Source organism: Populus nigra, chromosome 14 (assembly GCF_951802175.1).
Source record: "Populus nigra chromosome 14, ddPopNigr1.1, whole genome shotgun sequence".
In the NCBI taxonomy this organism is placed as follows: domain Eukaryota; kingdom Viridiplantae; phylum Streptophyta; class Magnoliopsida; order Malpighiales; family Salicaceae; genus Populus; species Populus nigra.
This window is the reverse complement of record NC_084865.1, coordinates 3,455,293-3,478,026: the sequence shown is the minus strand read 5'-3', so window position 1 is coordinate 3,478,026 and position 22,734 is coordinate 3,455,293. Positions and strand designations below refer to the sequence as shown.

The window sequence follows — 22,734 nt, the reverse complement described above, 5'->3', positions numbered from 1 at the left end:
GAATAAAATATAAAACATAAATACTATGTAAGGTTGCACATATTAAAGATTTTATAAAAAAATCAATATTAAAAAAAGAAATTTAATCAATTTAAAATTTTAAAAAAATCACAGATAAATCATATCAACCTCTTTAAAAATTAAACAAACCCAATATCATTAAAAAAATAATCTCAATCTAAAAAAGGCTAAATCAAAGAAAAAAAATCAAAGAAAAGTGATATTAATTAAATCATATGAAAAAATAATTAAAAAAAATACATACTAAATAAGGCATTAATTAAAAAAATCATTTTTTTAAAGAAAAGAATTAAGTCAAGAGCTTCTAAGCTTAGCGCCTAGCCCATCAAGCAACGACCCCAGTGTGACTTAATGTTTTTTTAAAAATTAATGGTGCCTCAATAATTAAAAAAAAAACGTGTTGCCTGTACAAGTAGATGACGCATCATTTGAAAATTCCCAGAATTCAACTATTGTTGTGGTCGGAAAACTGAGGTTTCAGATTTTTTTATAAATAAACTTATTTTTTATCCAAAATACCCAGAAGCCTTGTTAAATCAATTTATGAACCTTTAAAAACACAAAAAAAAAATCAATTCAAAACTTAAAATCTTCTAAGCTCAAATATGTTTTTTTTAGATATTTTTAAGGTAAATAAAACATCTAATTTAAATTCTGCTCATCATATAAAATTATTTAACATAAAAAATAATTGTTTTAGTGTTGAAATCGTTATCAACATAAACTTTCTATCTCATTTAATTTCTTTTAATATGGTTCTTGATTATTAATCCAATTTCGATGGGGGAGGAAAAACATAAATGACATATTGAGGGATGGACCCACGTTATGTTTTGCATGGCAAGTCCGAAACATACCCTGAATTTTTAGTGGTTTTCGGATATAGCTCCCTACGATTTTCAAATTTTAAATTTAGGATGAAACTCATTAATTTGAGGTTAATTTTCAGGAAGAAAAAAATAGCAGCCCTCTAAAGTACTCATCATAGTTTTGCTTTTCCCTTCATTCTATTTTGATTTTTATTTAAACTATAATTTTCTATCATCCATGGCAGCAGAAATTCCTCTTGAACACACGAAGCACTCTATATATATCTTTTAGGCCACCATGTGTTGAATGATATTTATTGTAACACAAATAAATATTTGTAAATCAAAATTAATGATTCATGTATAGTAAATTTACTTTAAGATATGGGAATTTTATTGACTTAGAAATTAGAAAGGAATTAATGCTAGCCAATACATGGTGGCTAGAGAGATTCTTACGTGACAGGCAGGAGGAATTCATGCCATCCATGATAGTACAAAACCATATTATATATTATTTTTATTACATCATCTATCCCATTTAAGCTTTCATCCAATATATATTTAATATTGTAGTTTTGCCTCCAATCATATCGATATACCTGGCAGTCTAAATATTTAATGTCACTTGTGTTATTATATGTGAGATTCATTGAATATTAATTAGGTATGTGCTAGTCGATTCTTATAAGTAGAATTTCTCCTTTTCAATCCTCCAGGTCATTTTTTGAGCAATGTCTCATATGCATAACGTCTTGCTATATTTTCTCTAGCTAGTATTTAAATTGTCCTAATTATATAATTAAGCAAGATTCTGTAATCAAAACCACTGTTGCAGATGATGACTAATCTGTCTGTATCCAATGGTAGGTTTCGATCTCACTAATTAAATGAGATGATCATCTTCTAATTACTTTTACGTACAAATATGGATAGGGATGTAATAAAATATCAATGAAATTCCTACTTCAAAGGTTGAAGATTTTCAGTTCGTAACCATGAGCAAGCAAGAAACTAAGAAGCACGGGGCGGTGTCTTCACCATCAGCTGTCCGGGCATGAAGAAGAAGAAGAAGAAGAAGAAGAAGAAGAAGAAAGGCCAAAATATATTTTAAAATCTTTCTCCTGTTTTTTGCAGGAAACGTTTTCTGAATAAGAATTAAAGTGCAATAACATATTTAAATTAAAAAATAAAACGAAAATCCAAGAACTAACAATGAAAAACAAACCACATAATTGGCTGAATAGCAAAATCCTTTTAGAAATAACTAGAGAACTCCCATTAAAAAACCATACACAACAGACAATCAAAGAAATAAATTGCACCATTAAGACAGATGAGGCCAAAAAGATTCAATCAAAAATACCTTGGTAAAGATTAAACAAATAAGATTCCCGTGTTCTTATGAACTAATCAATGTGAGGAAAATACCCTCACAGAAATAAATTTTATATCTTGCAAAATCAAAAGGTATAATTAAATTGAACATATGTATATGTTATAAGAATTTAGGAGGGGGGTGGGGAACCTACCGGAACTACTCGAGATGAGTCTGAGTTGTGATTACAGGCCATTGCTGAGTGAAATTAGTAGAGAAAAAACAACAAAGAAGAAGAAGAAGAAGAAGAAGTGTGGAATAAAGGACTCGTCAAGTTTCAAGCATGGTATATAGCAACACGCACCCAATCTTCTCCGATCTTCCAATTTTTTCAAGTACTGCTTCCCTGTAAAGATTAACCATACATGGCAATATAATATTGTGTTCTAAGGCAGTATTAACAGAAACTGTGGATTAATTCTTTCATGAAATAAAACTGTGGATTAATTATTTAATTACTTCAAATCTCGGTATAATTTAGCAACTTGCTAAGAATCCGCACTAGCAAGGAAGATTATTCTATTATATAGAATTAGTCGATCAGCATTCCATGGTCTACAAGGCCTTGGATTAATTCCGGTATACCTAACTATACATATACATACATACATATATTAATTAAGGAAAAATAAAAGCTTAATTAGGGCATATTCTTGGCGGTGATTACAAAATAAAATAATGCTTGAAATGTTACATGATCACTTCTCAAAAACAAAATTAAAAAAACACGAATGCACATATCATATATTGAATGCTTTGATCATCAAATCTAACAATTATGATTTAATGTGTAAAGACAATCTCAATTCAAATCAAATCATAATAGATTCAAATATGATTTGTTTAATAAATAAAATAGATAATAAACAAATCTTTATGATTTCAAATCTATTTGGTCAAGATTTTTTTTGATTTTGAATTCGATAATAAAAAAATCATAACAACAGAATTATTAGTTTAAAAGTATATAAAAGGTGTTGTTTTTAAAGTATTTTTTATTCAAAAATATATTAAAATAATATTTTTTATTTTTAAAAAGTTATTTTTGACACTAATATATTAAAACAAAAAAATATATAATTTTAAAAACAAAAAAAAATATTTTTTTATAAAACACTGTTTATATTGTGTTTCCAATAGCACCTTGTAAGAATTTTTTTAGAAATATAAACACTGTTTATAATAATTTTTTTTCAATGTGAATAACCACTCTGCTCTCTGCCTATCACGCTTTCCAAGTCTAATATAGCTAACCTCACGTTATTTATGTAGAGAAGAGGTTTCAAAGTTGCTCGATTGCCTTCTTCTGGATCACACCTATTTATTATTGTAATTAAAACGGTGTTAATTACTGTGATGAAATTTTCTCTTATCATTGAAATTGAAAATATATAATATTTTACAAAGAACAAGTTTGAAATGAACAAAAATTCAGATTAAATCAAGACGTAATAAATTAGAAACAGAAGAGCAATAATACTAGAACCAACTCGTTAATTTTTTCATCGATGTTATATGATTTTTCACAAAATTGATTTGAGGCTTGAAAAAATGAATAAATATTTTTAATAAATATTTTTTAAGAATAATATATTTATTAAAAATAATATTATTTTTAATTTTAAAATAGATTATCAGCCGGTCGGGTCAAGATAAGTTCATATTTGATTCATTTAATAAACGAGTTAATGAATCCAGGTCATAATCAAACTTGGATCATAGAAATTATACACCTAATTCATTCAATTACAGCTATTCTAGTCCTGTGATATATATGTCTAAAACTATATAAAAATCATGATTTAAATAATCTCTTTCATTATTTTCTATTTTTTTCTATAGAGAATTTGTTGATATATAAAGATTTAATTAGTTTGGTCCATGATTTTAAATAATAGACCAAGTTCGTGTATTTTTTTCTCATTAATTATTTAGTACAGAATATATATATAGAGTATGTAGTGCCCCCATTACACCCTTCTCATAATCGATGAATATGACTATGTGAATCTTTTTAATCCATATCAGGCTATATATATATACCGTGAAAGCTCAGCAATATTAAATTTGTTCTCTTTTTAATTTATTTTTTTCTAGGTATCATTCGTCTTGGCTACAATCATGCTTATCTACATTCATAATAGACTTATTTTTATTAATGAAATATTGGTATAGTAGTTAAAATATTGTTATATTTTTAAACGAGTGAAAATACAAGTTCGATTCTAAAAAAAAAACATTTATTAAAAGAGACAATTACAAATCTTGAACTTGACTAGTCTCACTTTTTAAAAAAATACGAGGATATCCGAGTAAAAAAAAAAATTAACTTATCTTTAGTCAAGTTTCAAACAAATCAAATAAATAGATATAGTCTAACAATCGTTTATCTTCTTTTAGTAAAGCATATTTGAATCCCAATAGCTTTAATTTATTTTTTATTATGAAATGGTATCAATGGAAAAGAATCTATCTTTATTGTATGGCTCAAAATCTAACAGAAGTGTTTAAAAAAGGAAACGATTTTATATCCAAATGTTAACAACCATATCATAAGAAATTATTTTTTATCAGTCTCTTACGTGATTTGAGCCTAAACCCTAGATTTATGTTTAACCAATACATGGCATGGATTATTCTACCTTTCATGGTTCGTAGGTTTTAGGATTAATATTTTATATATAATATGATACCTTTGGAGGTGGAATTTAAATTCCAGCCGACAATATTTCAACTTGTAAAACATATTCTCAGCATGTTGTAGTTTGGTCTGTATTATTATAAATATCTATTATAGTATAAAAAATTATCATTTATATCCTGGATCAATAAGAATTTTCAAATATTATAAAATAATCAAATTACTTTTACATATATAGAAACACTTCATCGATTAATTACATTAAAAAAATTATTTTTAAATTCAATTTCTCTCTTTTCAAACACTATTTCTCTTTCTCTCAAGCATCTAATCTCTTTTCTCTTATTAATAATTATACAATATTTCCTATATACAATATTTATAGGTACATTCTATAATATCTCTCAATTATCAATAAAAACATATATAATTTTTTATTTCTCTTAAAAAAAACCAATTATTTAAATAAAACCTCCAAAAAATCTCATTCTCTATTTTTCCCATCCCCCCCCTCTCTCTCACCAAACCTAGTCGCAGATCCACCACCATCAAGAAGCCCACACAACTTATTCAGTCATCCTCACAAACGCTGAATATCATCACATCAACGCATGGACTCTTAATATTTTCATTAGGACGTTTTGATATATACCTGTCGACCCTCTTACACGAATCTCAACAGGCTTGTGTCTCAGGTACAATTAAAATCGAAGTTCTTGACCAAAAAATGTTGGTTTTTGCTTGTTTAATTAGATACTGAAAGGTTCGATTTTGTGCAGGTTATCTCCTCGTTGAGATCATCGCTTCGGTTTGATGGAGCACTGGATGTGGATGTGACTGTGACTGAATTCCAAACCAATTGTAGAATAGGGTTCTAAGGACGCTGAAGCTCTGGTGCAAATATTCTTCAAAAATAATAGTCAAAAGCAAACTGCTCAGAGCTATAGCGCTAAAGATAAGGTACAAGAATCAACTTTCAACAAGAATCCGGAACTTTACCCGCCTGTTAATGCTATCCATTCTCTCATACCCAATCCCAATCTTACTTTAAAACCAAATCTATATTGCTTGCTTTCATCAAAGCATTTGTTAGAACAGTGGATTCTCCCTAGAATTTACAAGGTTTAAATGAGGGATTAAACTACCAGCCTCCTACTACTGTTCCTGGTGGTGACTTGGCTAAGTTTCAGAGGATAGTTTGCATGATTGCAAACTCGACCAGCGTTGCTGAGGTGTTCTTTAGGATTGATCACAAGTTTAATCTTCTGTGTGCGAAGCGTGCTTGGAGAACTGGTTTTTTTTGTGGGTATACGAATATTCTTCAATTCTACAGCATGTGGTAATAAAAATTATGAAATTGGGATTGATTTTGTATTGCAGACAAAAGGTTTGATGAAATATTAAGTTTTAGTTTTTTTTTATATATATAAAGTTGTGATATTAAATAATTATTTTTTTTAGAAATGATATTCATGTTAGCGTGTGTATAATGTTTAGAATGTAAATAATAATTTTTCAAATTGTAGAGAGTAATTGCAATATAAACCAAATAAGATATTGTGTTTTGTTTTTTTCTGTACAAGTGGTTCTTCCTCTCTGGTATTCTTTTTTTTCTTCATTTTGGCTTATGAAAAGAAAAAAAAAAAAGAATTAATTGACATTTTGATAGAGATATATATATGACTTTTGTTTTCCTGTCGTTTCTTTAATTTGTAGCTAGCATTACTGAACTTGGCTTAGGTTTCTTTTTCCTTACCGAAGCAGAATCTGATAATCACCACTTACTTTAGACTTTGCTTATCATCCTGTACGATAAAAAGATTGCAAGAAAAATTCAAAAGAGAAGAAGAAAACGGCGCACCAATTAAATGTAAACAGAAATTAAATTAAAAATTGATTACTATTTGGACTGAAATTTGAAAGGAATTATTGGCGCCCAACCATATGAAAAACACTGCTCCTCCTCCTCCTCCTCCTCCTCCTCCTCTTCATGTATTGTGATTAATGGCTAGAATTGATGTGAATTTGTCTTGTTTTGTTATACTGGACAAAAGCATCCATAAATTCATTTTTTAACTAAAGAAATAATAAAAGATAATTTAAATCGAGCCTTCTCAGCCGTGCACGATTGCTTTGGCACGTCATGATCACTTGGTCTAATGACCAAAATTATTTGCTGGGTCAGGAACTGAAACGATGACAAAAAGTATTGGCTAGCGGACAACTTGGTGCCTATTCAGGGCCTGGTGCTAGCTCAACTATTTTTTAGGAGCTTTGAACCTGCCTAGTTAGCATCCCTGATTCAACAAAAATCCTTGTTGCGTAGAATTGATTATTTTGTGTCCAGAAACGTCACAGATGAACAGTTCTTCACATGCAGCTTGGCAATCAACTAGGCTATTTAATGGTTAATCCCGTGATGTTCCTTCATGCAATGAAAATTAGAGTACAAGAAATGGTCTACAAGTTCAAATTATCATGTTAAGAAGAAGGACGTAGGTAGTGGTTTCCTTACAAAAAGAAATATAAAAAAAAAGGTGGTAGGATTTTTAATGATATGTGTACTTAAGCCCGTAGTGGAGCAATGAATAAAAGAAACTGGATGTTGGAGACAAAAGGTAAATATTTTTTTTTAAAAAAATTAAGGGTTATGTATTAAAATGATTGAGTTGCACGCTAGTTTTGTTTGTTTTTATATTTTAAAAATATTTTAAAAAAATAAAAAAATATATTTTTTTACGTTAAATTTATTTTTTTTGTATTTTTAGATAATTAATTTTGATGCGTTAATATCAAAAATAATTTTTAAAAAATAAAAAATATTATTTTAATATATTTTTGAATAAAAAATACTTTAAAAAATAATTTTAAATATACTTCCAAACAGCCTCATTAATATCTCACAGAATAGAGGGACTTTTTTTATTTCTAGTTGTAAGAAAAACGGGTGATGGTTCGTGTAAATTGGATGGTAAACGGCCATTTTGGGTTAATTAATTGTTTACCTGGCCAGTAAAAAAATCCCATTAATCATTGTTTTCCGTCCCAATTAATCCAATAATTCATGTAACCCAATTGTTTTCAACCCATTGCCCATTACATTGATTTATTAAGCTAAAATACTTAAAATTAATATAATAATAACAATAAGAATAATAATAATTTACATTTGGCTACTTGGCAACCTAAGTTGGCAGCTCATATTTCTCAATTTAGTACACTCTAGGATATTTTTTGCAGAATTACCTCTGTATTTTAATATATCAAATTATCTACATTATACTTGTCATTTTAAATTAAATATCCAATTCATTCATTTGTGATCCAATCATCCTGAAATATTTTTCATTCCAATTCTTCACTCGTCACACATCACACAATCAATCCATCTTTAATTAATTTCAACATATACACAGTTTTCACGAATAAGTAGAATTTAAGGTGATTCATCACTACATGCATGTTCACCAACTAGCAATTTATGTAAAAAATAAGATTAAACAAGAGACAAAACATACGCATTAAAGTTCCACTAATTACAAAATAAGGTAATTTAACTTTTTTTATATATATAGTAAACGAGTGAATTATATATATATTAAACAGTCTCCATCAAGTAAGTGGAACTGAATGAAAGATAAATACAACGACAATTTAACTTATATACATATATTCTCAAAAGCCTAATTTAAATAAATAAAATTTCTACAAAAAAATCAAGAAAAAAAATTAAACATCAAAAAAATAAGAGCTAAAACTAAAATACCAACAACAAAATATGTTGAACTGTAATTTTTTGGGAGGATGAAAGAAGAGAGGAAGTGAAAGACCCACCGGTGACAAATCAGACCATCATAGCTGACACATGTCGCACCAACAGGAAAAAGACGCGATGACGCTTATAAAAACAAGATAAAAAGGCATTTTTAAACATCGGAAGTCAACATTCGTGTCAACCGATAGGTATAGGCGCTGAAGAGGGCGCATGCCACCCCAACCTTTATATTTTTTAATATTTGGTCGATTAACAAATTTCTCCTCATATAATATGATAATAACAAAAAAACAACACTGTGAAAAAAATGAAAAAGCCTTTTGAGGCTAGTTTTATTTTTTTAGTCTTCAATGATATTTTGATTATTTTACTGTATTTTTTTAATTTAATTTTTATATTTGATCAAATATTAAATTATCTCTCAGCTAACCTGATAATAACTAAAATTAAACCTTTGTAAAAATACAAAAAAATCTCTTAATGCTAGTTTTAAAGTGTTTTGTTTGCTTTTAAGAGCACAATTATTAAACCCGGCCCGGCCTGGCGGGTCGACCCGGTGGCTGGACCGGTCCGGGTTTAACAAAAGACCGGCTGTGGCAACAGCTCGGCCAAACCCGGGCGACTCAGGCGAACCCGGACGAGACCCGTTTTTTTATTTTTTTTTTTATTTTTTTTTCAAATGTGGGATTTGAAACACATTAGTATATATACTCTATGTTCCCAAGAAAAAAGTCATGTTTTTTCAATGTGGGATAAAAAACCTTTTGGTTTAAATACTTCAACTTAAAAGGATAATATAGTATTTTTTCAATGTGGGATTTGAACCCTTTTCATATATGTACATTATGTTCCCATGAAAAAAACCATGTTTTTTCAATGTGGGATAAAAAACCTTTTGGTTTAAATACTTCAACTTAAAAGGATAACATAATATCTTTTCAATGTGGGATTTGAAACCCTTTTATATATATACTTCATGTTCCCATGAAAAAAGTTATGTTTTTTCAATGTGGGATTTGAAACCCATTAGTATATATACTCTATGTTTCCAAGGAAAAAGTTATGTTTTTTCAATGTGGGATAAAAAACTTTTTTAGTTTAAATACTTAAACTTAAAAGCTTAACATAATATCTTTTTAATGTGGGATAAAAAACTTTTTAAAATATTCTTTTAAACTTCATAATATGTATAATCTATATTTACATGGATTTTTTCATATGAAATATTAAAACTTTATTTTTTTTTAATTTTTCCGGGTTAATCCGAGTTGACCCGAGTTGACCCGGGTTGACCCCTGAAACCCGAAGGGTCAACCCCCGGGCCTGGTCTAATAACTATGTTTAAGAGTACTATGGTTATTTTATTGTGCAATTGAAATGAAAAAATATTTATTTATCCCATGTTAATTTAACAATGAATAATAGGATTTATACAAAAAAAATTGAATGTCTCAGTAGCTACTATTATTTTATTTTCTGGTGTGAGAAGCAAAACTGTGAAAACACTGTTCAATGCACGGTGTTTTAACTCTGAAAATCCTTTCCCAGATAGCTTTTGCTAATTAATTAAAGGTAGAGAACACGTTTAGCTTGGAAAGTTGGAAACAGCAAGATGTCAGGTAGTGTCTCCGGCAGAGAATCCATGTGACCAAACAGAACAAATTATCAAGGATAGTTCTCGATCCTCTGTAATATAGAATGAAGCCACTCCCTTTCCAAGAATCGACATACCAACTCCCTTTTTTTTATTTGCCAAATCCTTTTTACAAATTAATATCTTTTTCAGTTCATGCATGAAGAATAGGAATCCCTCTTGTAAATTCTGATTTCTATGCGATGATTCATTTCTCATTTGGTTACAAATTATAAGATACAAATATATATATCATTTAATTTTTCATCTGAAATTTAAATTTTTAGTTAAGTTCTTAGTTATTAGGGAAAATATTGTTCCTCTTTTTATAAAGTACTATTCATTGAATTATTATTTTGTTTTTTAGAAAAAAAACTTAGATTTTTTTTTATATTAAATTTATTAGAAATTGAGTGTAAACCTCCTGCCTGAACTTTTAATATTAATAAATCAAACTTAATCTAGGAATATATAGGGGGTAATTAAAAAATTGAAAAATAAATAAAAAATATAGAAATATAGAAATACAAATAAAAATTAAATGGAAGTGATACATGAGGGAAAAAAAGATAATGGGATATAATTCAATGAAATTTAAAATATACAGGAGATAAAATCTGAAAATATTTTCAAAAAACATATATATATATATATATATATATATATATATATACACACGCGCTATTGAGCTGTCAACCTTGATGGAAAGAAAGAGATAATGAAAGTTCTTCTTTTCTCGAGCTTAATCTTTGTAAAAACCTAGGGAAAACTAAAGATTCAGGGAGAAAAGTGTGAGATTTTACTATAATAAATACTTAATCACTTGAAATTAGAAAGACTTGATGAGGGGAAAGTAAGGAATTAGAGAGAGAACGTTAGTGAGGTGAAAAAAGAATAAGAAAGCTTGAGAAATTTTGACTGGTTAGTTTTAGGAGTATATATTATTGTCTGGTAAAGTTATCTAAGTTTATTTGAATCAGTTATTAAGAAATTTAATTGATTTTTGATTGAATTCTTAATTATTGAATTTAATGTTCTTATGTGAGAATTGGGGGTTTTGTAAAATTGATATGGGTGATGTTGTTATGGTTGAATAACATTGAAATGACTTAAATTTATGATTAATTAAATTGATAAGTTTCTTATCTAGGATAAAATTAATGATTATATCTAGTTGTGGATAGATTGTCAAAACATTTTGGGTGAGGATTTTGTAAGATAGAAGTGTAAGATTGTGTTTTGATTTATGAAGGATGTAAATAATGTTGATGAGATAATTTGTGATGTATAATTTTGTGACATTATAACTAATTATGAATAATGAAAACATTTAGATAATTATATGTTTTGAGAAAGTAATTTAATAGACTTATATGAGAGATAATGAAAGTTATGGTTATGGAAAATAAGAATATTTAGTTCATGAAGTGGAATATACCATGATGAAAATTATTATAATGGAACTAGTTATGTTCCTAAGTTTATAAAAATGGATAGTAATGAATTGATCTTGTTTCAAAGTGGAGTAGGTACTGGGATGTCACATTTATCAAGTAGACATCCTACATTTTGATATATTTAATTTGTTTCCCTTAAATTGTATTAATTGCAATTTCTTTTGAAACACAAATCATGAATAATAAATGGAGTAATAATAAGGTGAAAGAAAAAAAAGAATTGTGAACTTGATTAAATATCTAAGATAATTCGGAAGCTAATGATATTAATGTGATACATTAATATCGTCATTTACTGAAATAAGAACTTGATTAGTCGTTTCAGGATATAGATATCAATAGGATTATACCGACATGAGCATACTACTAAAAATATAGAAATGAGAATGTCAAACTAAACTTTATTAGCCATCCAGGTCGCGAAGTCTAATGATACCAACAAGTCCTATTGGTATTGGCAATTACATAAACTTGATTAGCCGTTCCAGGATTATAAAGGCTAATATGTCTATAGGGTTATACTGGTGTCAACATTACGTGGAAATTTAATTAGTTATCCATAAAGTGAAAGCTAATGATAACAGGAAAAATATTATTAGCATACCCTTAAGTAGTCAATATTGATATGATATTGATTTGAAATTGATATTATCATTAATTTGGTTGACCCAAGTTATTGGTGATAAAGAATATCGGGGTGTTTAATATTGAAACTAAATTTATGTACAAGGTGTAATAGAAAGAAAAAGGTTTACTACATTGAATTATTAAGATGAAATGATTTATTATATTGATATTGAGGTTAAGTAAGTAACTTTGATATTATAAACTTCATTGTGACCATGTTTGCTTATAAACTCATCTTGTTTGAGACAAAACTAGCTATACAGTTAAGATTGTATTGATTTTATTATAGATTATGTAGAACTTTCTCTAAATAGAAAACCAATGTAATTATAATTAATGTATTGTATGGAATATTTTGGGACATTAATGTAAACATATATGTACGTATCTTTACTTTGTATCATTTTGTATAAATATTAGCTAGAGTCTAATCAAGTATTGTCAAATTTAAGGAATTACATTATTATTAATGTCAGATTTCTAAATTCCATGTTTTATATATAATTGTATGTTTGAGAACTGTTATGTAAATATGCTTAATAAGTTGTGTTTACAACGTTTGTTTGATGTGATTGTGATATAGGATGATTGGATCCACAGAATGGAAAATAATATATAATTGTAACAGGTTAAGTCAATAACATGAGATATCACTATTATAGGGAAAACTCTATCGAAATTTCAGCAAGAAATAAAAAAAATCTAGTATTTTCCATATAAAAATGTGTGTTTTGTCCAGGAAAATCGAGACAGTTACATTGAGCTTCATAATTTATTTTTACTTACTTTCTATGAAGTTATTTTAGTCTCATAACTTGGGTATAGATTGATTGAAAATTAAGCCTTTTGTTTTGATTTACTTTTTATTAGGTGATCTAGGTCTCATGATCCAAGTTTGACAAGTTAAATCGGGTTGATTCGGGTTATTTTTTTCTTTTTTTTTTCAATTTTATTTTTTAACATTAGGTTAATTGAGAATTGAGTGTTTTTTACGAAGTTATCAATCTCATGACCCGGGTCACGGGTTTTATATGTTAATCAAAATTAACTTGAGTCAATTAAATATGTTGTCATTTTAATAGTTTTTAAAAAAAATATATTGTTTTACAAAATTTTTAATCAAACTATTTTTTTTCTAGTTATCGAGATTGTCTTTAAACTTGTCAAGTTGACAAGTTCAATCCTTACATGTTTTTTTTTTCTTTGTTGAGCATATATTAATAATTCCTGAATATTTTTTAATATTTTTTAAAAATTGATTCAACTTAAAACATAGCATGGTTAAATAATACGGTATCTATCTAACTGGTAGGTCTCAATATTTAACAACACTTGTATTATTATATGTATGTGTGCTTCATTTAATATTAATTAGGAATGTAGTTGTCGATTCCTATAGGCAACATTATACCTTTCTTAATTATCTAAGGAATTTCTTGGGCAGTGTCTCATATGCATAACGTCTTGCTATATTTTCTCTAGCTAGTATTTAAAGTGTCCTAATTATATAATTAAGCAAGATTCTGTAATCAAAACCACTGTTGCACATGTTTGCTACGTCATCAAACAACGTGAACCCAACTAATCGCGATGACTAATTTGCAATTAATATGTTAATTACTTTTTCTTGGAGTTGAAGTAGCACGTCAATATATGTTGATTATATACTAATTAATTAATTGGATTGTACCCATATATAGTAAGTTCTGATCTCGCGAATTAAATGATAGCTACGCCTATGAGATGGCCATCTTATAATTACTTATACAAATATAGATATATCAATGAAATTATCCCAATTAACTTCAGGTTAAAGATTTATTTTCCTTTTGTATTTAGGAAAAGGTAAGAAATCAAGAAGCAAGGATGATGTTTTTCACTGTCAGAATGCGCATCCACTCTTTCAATTCTGATATATATATTAGTTTTATATTTTTTATTATCTGCTTTTTATTTTTATATTATTATGTTTTTTGTGGTTTTTTTTTTATCTTGTTTTTTATTACTTTCTTATTCGTACCTTCAATATATCGAATTCTTCTAAAATAAACAAAAAAAAAAAAGGAGACATTGAGACATTGCATAAAGAAAAGTAATGCCAATATCAATATATATATATATATATATATATATATATATATATAGAGAGAGAGAGAGAGAGAGAGAGAGAGAGAGAGAGGGAGTATGTATGTATATATATATATATAGAGAGAGAGAGAGAGAGGGAGAGGGAGAGGGAGAGGGGGAGGGAGGAGAGCATGATACCAAAAGGTTACGGTAGTATTGTGTTTTCAACCAGCGTGAACAAAAACTGTGGATAAATTATTGTTCAAATCTCTTATGAACACAATCTTTAATAATTAATTTCACAAAAAGTAATTTTCAGGTTTGGATATCTTTTTTCGCATCAAGTTTGAAACAAGCTTTCCAATATCTAAACTGTACTTATATCCAACGGCGGAGTTAAAGTATTTTAAATAAAAGAACAAATTAATTAATAAATACTATAATATATAGATATGCATTAAAAATTAATTTGAAATAAATATACTAACTCATATAAAGCAAAATTAATTTTAAAATACTTTTAAAATAAAAAAAACTATATTATAATTATTCTATTTAAGTTTTCATAATAACAAAATTCAGTTCAATTATATAATAATTATAAATCTTTCATATGAAATTCATAATAAAATACACATTAATTTATCAAAACCCATTTCACACCCCATTACCATGTAGCATGCTATACATAATACATGGATATGGATCAGGATTGATAGTTTAAATTTATCATGATAAATCATTTTTAAAAATAAAAATATAGTGTTTTTCTTTTTTTTTTTAAAGAAAAAACCAACCTTTAATTTTACAAATATCAATTTTTACTTATTGACAACAACTAAAATATTTGCTTGTTTATCTAGTGAACAAAATTAATTCTATACTGTAATCAATTCAATTGAAAATAATATAACCTTTAATTAATTTAAAATAATCAAATCAATACCTATTATTTAAAACAATTCAAAACAATTAAAAAAAATAAGGGGATAATTGCCCCTTAATCTCCTATGTGGCTCGCCGCGGCTTATATCACATGAAATTTCTCGCATCATGTATTTTCTGTTATATCTAGCTCTAATGGGATTTATATTATAAGTTAATTAGTGATATTTTGATAGAGATAGCTTTTAATTTTATTTTATTTTTTGTCTTTTCTTTTGTAGGCATTACTGATCTTTGCTCAGATTTCTTTTTCCTTGCCGAAGCACAATCTGATTAATTATTAGCACTCACTTTGCTTATCATACAGTACGATATATATATATATATATATAGCTTATTGCAAAGAAAATCCAGAGTCATGTACGCACCTTAAATTGCAGTGAAAATAAAAATGGTTTTACACCAGTTAACTGTAACGATAATTAAATCTCGGAATAAAAAAAAATATTTGTAGTTATTAGGACTGGAATTCGGAAGGAATTATCGGCACTGATATAAAAAAAACCCTGCTCTTCAATTTGTTTTCGAATTATTTTGATTGATGGCTAGATTTGTTGTAAATTTGTCAAGATTTTTTATATTGGACAAAAGGCATCAATAAAATTCATTTTTAATTGTCAAATATTAAAAACAAACCATTAATTAATCATAATAGAGCATTTGAATGGAGCCTTCTCGGCCGAGCACATCTACACACGATTGCTTTGACATGTCATGACTTGGTCTAATAACAAAAATTCATTGCTGAGACAAGAACTGAAACGACGCCAAAGGTCGTCGGCAGAAGACAATTTAATGCTTATTCATAGCTAGTGCTTCACTACTTTAAGGTGCTTTTAACACGTTATATAATTCAAATAGATTACTGGCTTACGACGTTTTGATAATTTTTTTAATGTCAAAAAATATTTAGATATTGTTAATATTTTTTTAGTTGGAAAAAAATAAATTATATCGGAATTAATTTAATATAACTCGGTTGTCTTAACAGATCTAAAAACATCCTATATAACCAGTAAAAATATAGTTTGACTCAAAATAAATATTTAAGGTGAGATTTTTTTAATAAACATTGAGATAACAACATATTGGATTAATTTGGATCAACTCGGGTTAACTTGTCAATCCACATACCAAGTTATAAGATCACAATAACCTCATAAAAAGCAAATTAAAATAAATTATAAGATCAAATTCTAATAAACTCAATGTTGAATGATGAAACTAAAAAAATCAATTAAAAAAATGACTTAAAAAATGATCCTAATCAACTTGGATTAACATGCCAAACCCGCGACTTGTATCATGAAACCAGGATAACTTAATAAAAAATAAATTATAAAAAATTTATAAAACACAATTTTGAAAGAGAAAATTGAAAAATAATGATTACAAAAATACAAAAAATAACTCAAGTCAACTAAAGTTAACTCGTTAAACTCGTGGTTCGAGTCATGATATGGAGATAACCTTCAATATAAATAATGAAGTTTAATTCTCAATCAATCTAATGTTAAATAAATAAATTTTAAAAATTTTAAAAAAACTTGATCGAGTCAACTAAATTAACTCATTAAATTTGCAGTCTGCTTCAAGAATTTAAGATAATTTTATAAAAATACATTAAAAAAAATAAAGTTCAAATTCTACTAAACCTAATAGTCAAGAATAGAATTGAAATTGTAGTTGGAAAAAAAAAAATAAAAGAAAAAAGGAAAGAAAAAACATAGTGTTACTTGGAGAAGAGAAGTACATTAAAAAAAATTGTTAATGTTATTATTAATGCTAATATATACCTACCACTAGCTAGCTAGCAAACATCCCTTCGACCAAAATCCTTGCTGTCTAGAATTGATTTTTTGGTGTTCTGAAACGTCACAGGTGAACAGTTCACATGCAGGATTTGGCAGTCAACTAGGTTATATAATGCTTAGTCCCGTGATTTTCCTTCATGCAATGAAAATTATAGTAGTAGATATGGTCAACAATTTCAAATAACTATCATGTTCAAAAGAAGAAGAATCGGGAAGAAAGGAGGTAATGTTTTCAATGCTATGTGTGTAGCTCGTGGTGGAGTTATGAAAAAAAGAAATCAGATGTAATTGGAGACCAAAAAAATCTTTTAAAAAAATATTATTATCAGAAAATTACAAATAAATTCACTTTTAATAATTAAAAGGAGGCCCACATGTTCTATCAATATATATTTTGACCATTAAGTTCATTTTTAAACTTTTTATTAAAAAACAAAATCATTTAGCTCCTAATCAGTACTGGTCTTATAGAGAGCCTCTTAATTTTAAACGAGTAGGGATTAAAGCTTTATTTAAGAACATATCAATTATATTATTAAGAAATAACAATTATTAAATTTAAAAATCAAGATTTAACATAAATACTACAATAAACTTAAAGAGAGAAAAAAAAATAACAGGATTAATTACTAGGGGTGAGCGTTTGTGTAAATTGGGTGAAAATCGCCATTTCATATTGGATAATTATTTATGAGCTTTTCTTACTTCACTCGACTCGAAAATTAAACTCTCCATTACTCGATTTCATCCAAGTTGATATGGTAATTCAGGCGATGCAAAAAAAATAAAATTCAATCCATTACTCATTAAACTAGCTTTTTTTTTCTTAAACTAGTTAAAATATAGAATTAAAAACATAATTCAAGTTCTCAAGATTTACTGAAAAAGATTTAATTAAATATGCAAATCACTCATTACTCGAATATTTTCAATTTTTTTTTACCCAATGGAGATTAGATAAATATTCAGGTAAACTCGTAATCAACTCCCACCTTTCTCTCCAGAATGCTTACAGCAAAAAACTCTCTCATCGTCTTCCACCTGACCCTAACTTAATTTTCTCGGGTGCATGAAGGGAACCTTCAAGGGATGGCTTCCTCTCCTTAATGCCCACCTAATTAGGGGAAACCTTGTTTCCTGGCCCTTCTATGGAAATTAGGTTAAACGCTGTGTTGGTGATAGAATCATGCCAACTGTACTATAATAATAATAAAATGTCTAATCAAGCATGTTATCGTGTTAATCAACTGGATTAGTTTATATTAAAAATCTTTCCTGTTGCATGGCAATTGGCACTAAGCGGAGGAAACACTTGGCCCCTCTCGACCAAACCCTATGGGAGTGGTTTCCTTTTCTATGCGTATTCATAAATAAAACCTCCTTTTGTCTTTTCGTGACCTTTTCTGCCTCTATTTCTCAGCCGTTTGTTGGTGGTTTTGTGACTGCCTAGTTTGAAGCCATTGTTGATGGTTTTGTAATTGCCCAGTTTGGGAAGGATGATGAAGTGTTACTCGAACCAACCATTTATTCTTTATGGAACTTCTAACTTATTATTTATTATTTCACACAGAATTTGCACGAATTTCTTGGAATGATTTGGTTGTTTACAAGTCATTTTCCCTAATGATACGTTTTGGTATGTTGCTCAAATTCTATGATCATTTATATATGTTTTTTTTTTAACATAACACTATAGCTTGCAATTAACACGATAAATTTATTAGATAGAATTCACTTAAAACTGACGTAATTATTAAACGAAATCTCTTAGAAGATAAAATTAAATATCGAGTCATAAAGATTTTCATATAACTACACTGAAAAGGGTACTGTAAAAATATTAAAATTCTAACCATGCCTAGCTATTAATCAGATGGCTAAAATCTATTTGATACATTCTTATATAGGATGGTGGTAGTGGTAATATAGAGACAGTGATGGTGGTGGAGTTGGTGGTGGTTTTAGGTTTGTAGCATCGATGATAACGTCGGAGTATATAATCCTTGCAAACAAAGAGCAAATTTTGTTTCGTTGTTTTAAAAAAACCAAACCGTCTTCAAGCTTTACGTTGAATCATGGTTGTTCGAAGAAAGATATTGATGATGTTCAAGATAAGACAAACGCTGGAATTAATTTTGAAGTCTTTGAAACTCTCTTGGGTTGGTGATCAGGAGAAGGCAATGGTAGGGGCTGGAGTTATGATTGTTTTTCGGCTGCAATCTCTCATTTTATAATATTTGACAGAAAACAATTATTAGAGATAGTAATGGGACTTTCTGTAAATTAGAAGGATTAAACATAAAATTATACAAAAGAAAATGATTTTATAAGAAAAAATTTTGCAATTTTTTCACTTTACACGTGGCTTATTTTTTACCGTGTCATTTTTCACTCTTTCTTTCTTTTTTTCACTTGGTAAAGTGTGATTAATTTGTCTTAGTCTTATCAATTTTATCCTGGTTTTTTCAATTAGACTAAAGTCAAGAAAATTTCCTCTCCATCATCATCAGTAAAAGCTAAAGGAGGATGGTATTTTGCACAGTGATATCACTATAGATACCATGCAGTAGCAGTCTTGTAATTTCTTAAAAAATCTTTTATTATATTTTCTACGATGTGTTGAAGCCATAATTATGTGTTTTTTTTCCTTCCCCTTACCACAAAAAAACTATTCTATTCTCTCACCTCTCTTATAATAAAGCAAGGTTAAGAAAAAAGTCTGGCATAGTTTAAAATATATTAAAATTATTATTTTTTTATTTAGTTGAATTTATTTGAGTGAAAAATAATACGGAAAGCTTATGAAATGTGGTCTATATGTTATCTCAGTTTGAATGTTTTTTGTCACTTGATGAGTTCATTAATTTTGTTTTTCTTTATTTATTTATTTTTGTTTTTGGTAATCGTGGGTATCCGGATCAGTTTACGCGCACTTCGACTAATCTCTTGAGATCCTGAAGTTAACGATTAGGTAAACCTTCACTAACCCTGAGATTTGTGACGCTCGAAGCATCTACAAATGTCTAAGCATCCTCATAGATAAGAAGTTTTGTTCCTTTTTTTTTAATCGGTAAACAAATGGCTCTTGAATTATCTTTGATGATAATGCTATAATTTGAATCATTCTTCGCTTAACCATTTAATTTATACCATTCAAAACATTATTATCTAACTCGCAGCACAACTCGGAAAAATAATTAATTTTAAATTATTAAGGTTGAAAATAAATGTTGATAGATATATAAGGATAAAAATACCTTTAATTAAAAAAAATTAATCTAATATATTTTTATCATAAATTTTCTTTAAACTAAAAGTTACCTTAACCTTTTTAAGAATTCACTGTAAAGATTAATATTAAGCCATTGCAAGATGGCCCATCACTATGGTAAATAGAGCCCTATTAGTCTATCAAAAAGCCCATGACATGTTGTTTGGCTTCGAAATTTAAAGTGGCATCTACCTGCCAGCTTCTTCTTTTTTAATAATAATAAAAAAAAAAAAACACTACGTCCGTTGCATTCTTCTTTCTAAACCATTCATTCTTTCATTTCACAAACAAAGCTCACAAAAAGTAGAGTAAATATTTGTTGTCGTCGTCGTAGAGCGAAGGAAGAGATGTGTATGGGGGCAGTGTAGGGGAATGGTGATAACGGAGATTAATCAGGATTCGGAAGTTTGGATTCTCCGTGGAGACCTAAGCTTATTAATCATTACTCTTCTTTTCGTTATCACAATCTTAAATCCATTTCTTGTGGCCGCTGTGCTCGCACTCTCTTCTTAACTGGTACTTCTCTCCAAGTTTTGCTTCTTCTTCTTTTTTAGTATGGTCTTACAGATTATTTATTGTCCCTTGACAGAAAGCGGGAGTGTTTATGCCACTGGCTGTAATGATTTTGGACAGCTTGGTGAACTTCTATGTTCTTAGGTATGCCATTCCGTCCAGTCTGCCATCAACTTATGATTAGTGTAATCTGATGTGTTTTCTTTGTTAGAGAATTATATATCTTATATTGATAATTAACTTATTTAATAGTTTAAGTTATTAAGATATTTTAATATGGTATTAAAGTATTAAATGATTATGAGTTATAATCTTAACACCGGTTTTACCTGACAGTTAAGTTATTGAATTGAATTAATTAAAAAAAAAACAGTGTCTTTATCAAGCAATCATGAGTTTCATAGATGGAGGTGAACTTTACACTTACGGCTCAAATGAAACCGGTTGTCTTTGTATCGGGTATCTATGTTCCCATTTATCAGTCTTAAAGTTTTGGCTTGTACAATGTTCCCTGCTTCATTGACTAATGTCAATGTTGCTCACAGCATTACAGATGAAAGTTTGGACTGTTGAACTCTGACATCTTCATTGGATAAAATATGTTTTGTTGACAGTTCTACCAATGTCTAGCATTTACCGGAACAAGTTGAAGGCCCTTTTTGGAGATCTTCTGCTGACAAGGTTTGTACAATATATTGTTGTTTTTTGGATAAATATGCTATTGGAATATCTTGTTACATTCTGACTCAGAAATTAATTTAAAGGGTGTTACTTTGACTTGTGCTCCATTTCCAAGCAGGGATAGGATTTCTAATATAAATTCTAAGGTTAGATTCTTATATTTAATTGTTTTTTGTATGAAAATTGTGTACTTACAGGAATCTTGTGGTTGGAACTTGGAAGCATACAGCAGCGATTTCAGGGAATATATGTTTTAGTTTGAAATTTAAATGTAAATCTATTGTTTCAGATAAAGATTTCTGACTTTCTCATCATAATGTTCCATTCTGCTGACAAATTGTACGGATATACACTTGCTACTATTGTCTCAGAGATGTTGAAAAATTAAGACATAGAAGATGTGGTTAAGTTGTTAGACATGGGAGCAGTGTAAAATGTCTTCTATAAGCTGCATACCACGCTGGCCTTCAAAAACATTTCCCTGTTTGATATATCATCTATGTAATAGTTAGAAAGCAATTTTCTCTTGAGAAACCAGAATTTAGCATGCTGCATGTTTGTATTCTATGCTACCCATATCCATGTTTGCTGCTCCCACATATTGCTTTAGATGCATCGATTGATCCATCTTCAATTGCTTCTAAGTTCTAAAGTCAAAAACAAGAGACATGAGGTAGAAAAGTTGTAAAGACTAACCATCAAGGTGAGGCTATTTTTTCCATTTTGTTCAAATGAATACTTCTCTGCTTGCAGTATATGATTTTCATTTTGAAGCCATGCACTACGCATTGTATGGTGTAGATGCTTTTATCAAATACCCTGAGTTTAGCTATTAACATTCAGAGGGCAACGTGTTTGCCTGGGCTTTGGGAGGTTGCCATGGAACATTTCTGAAGATGGGCGTTCTTCTGGTGGACAATTGGTTTGTATCGTCTTCTGATGTAAATTATGAAATTACTTTCTTCCAATTAGTTATTGTGAAATGCTTGAAAACATCATTTTGAATATCAATGCCCCATCATGTGCTAAAAAACAGATTCCTTTTTTTTTCTTTTTTCTTTTTTGAGAAAAATGAAAACAGATATTTACACTACTGTTAATT

The 22,734-nt window shown here is 28.6% G+C and overlaps 2 long non-coding RNA genes across 2 annotated transcripts; both read left to right on the top strand.

The window, feature by feature from the left end:
• Window positions 1–5,223: 5,223 nt before the first annotated feature.
• LOC133673586 (uncharacterized) lies at window positions 5,224–6,414 on the top strand. The gene is made up of 2 exons (XR_009835006.1): window positions 5,224–5,544; window positions 5,629–6,414. It is a non-coding gene; the product is annotated as an uncharacterized LOC133673586 (long non-coding RNA).
• Window positions 6,415–20,670: 14,256 nt separating this feature from the next.
• On the top strand, window positions 20,671–22,179 carry LOC133673529 (uncharacterized). Its single transcript, XR_009835003.1, has 3 exons — window positions 20,671–21,095; window positions 21,566–21,632; window positions 21,830–22,179. It is a non-coding gene; the product is annotated as an uncharacterized LOC133673529 (long non-coding RNA).
• The last annotated feature ends 555 nt before the right edge of the window (window positions 22,180–22,734 follow it).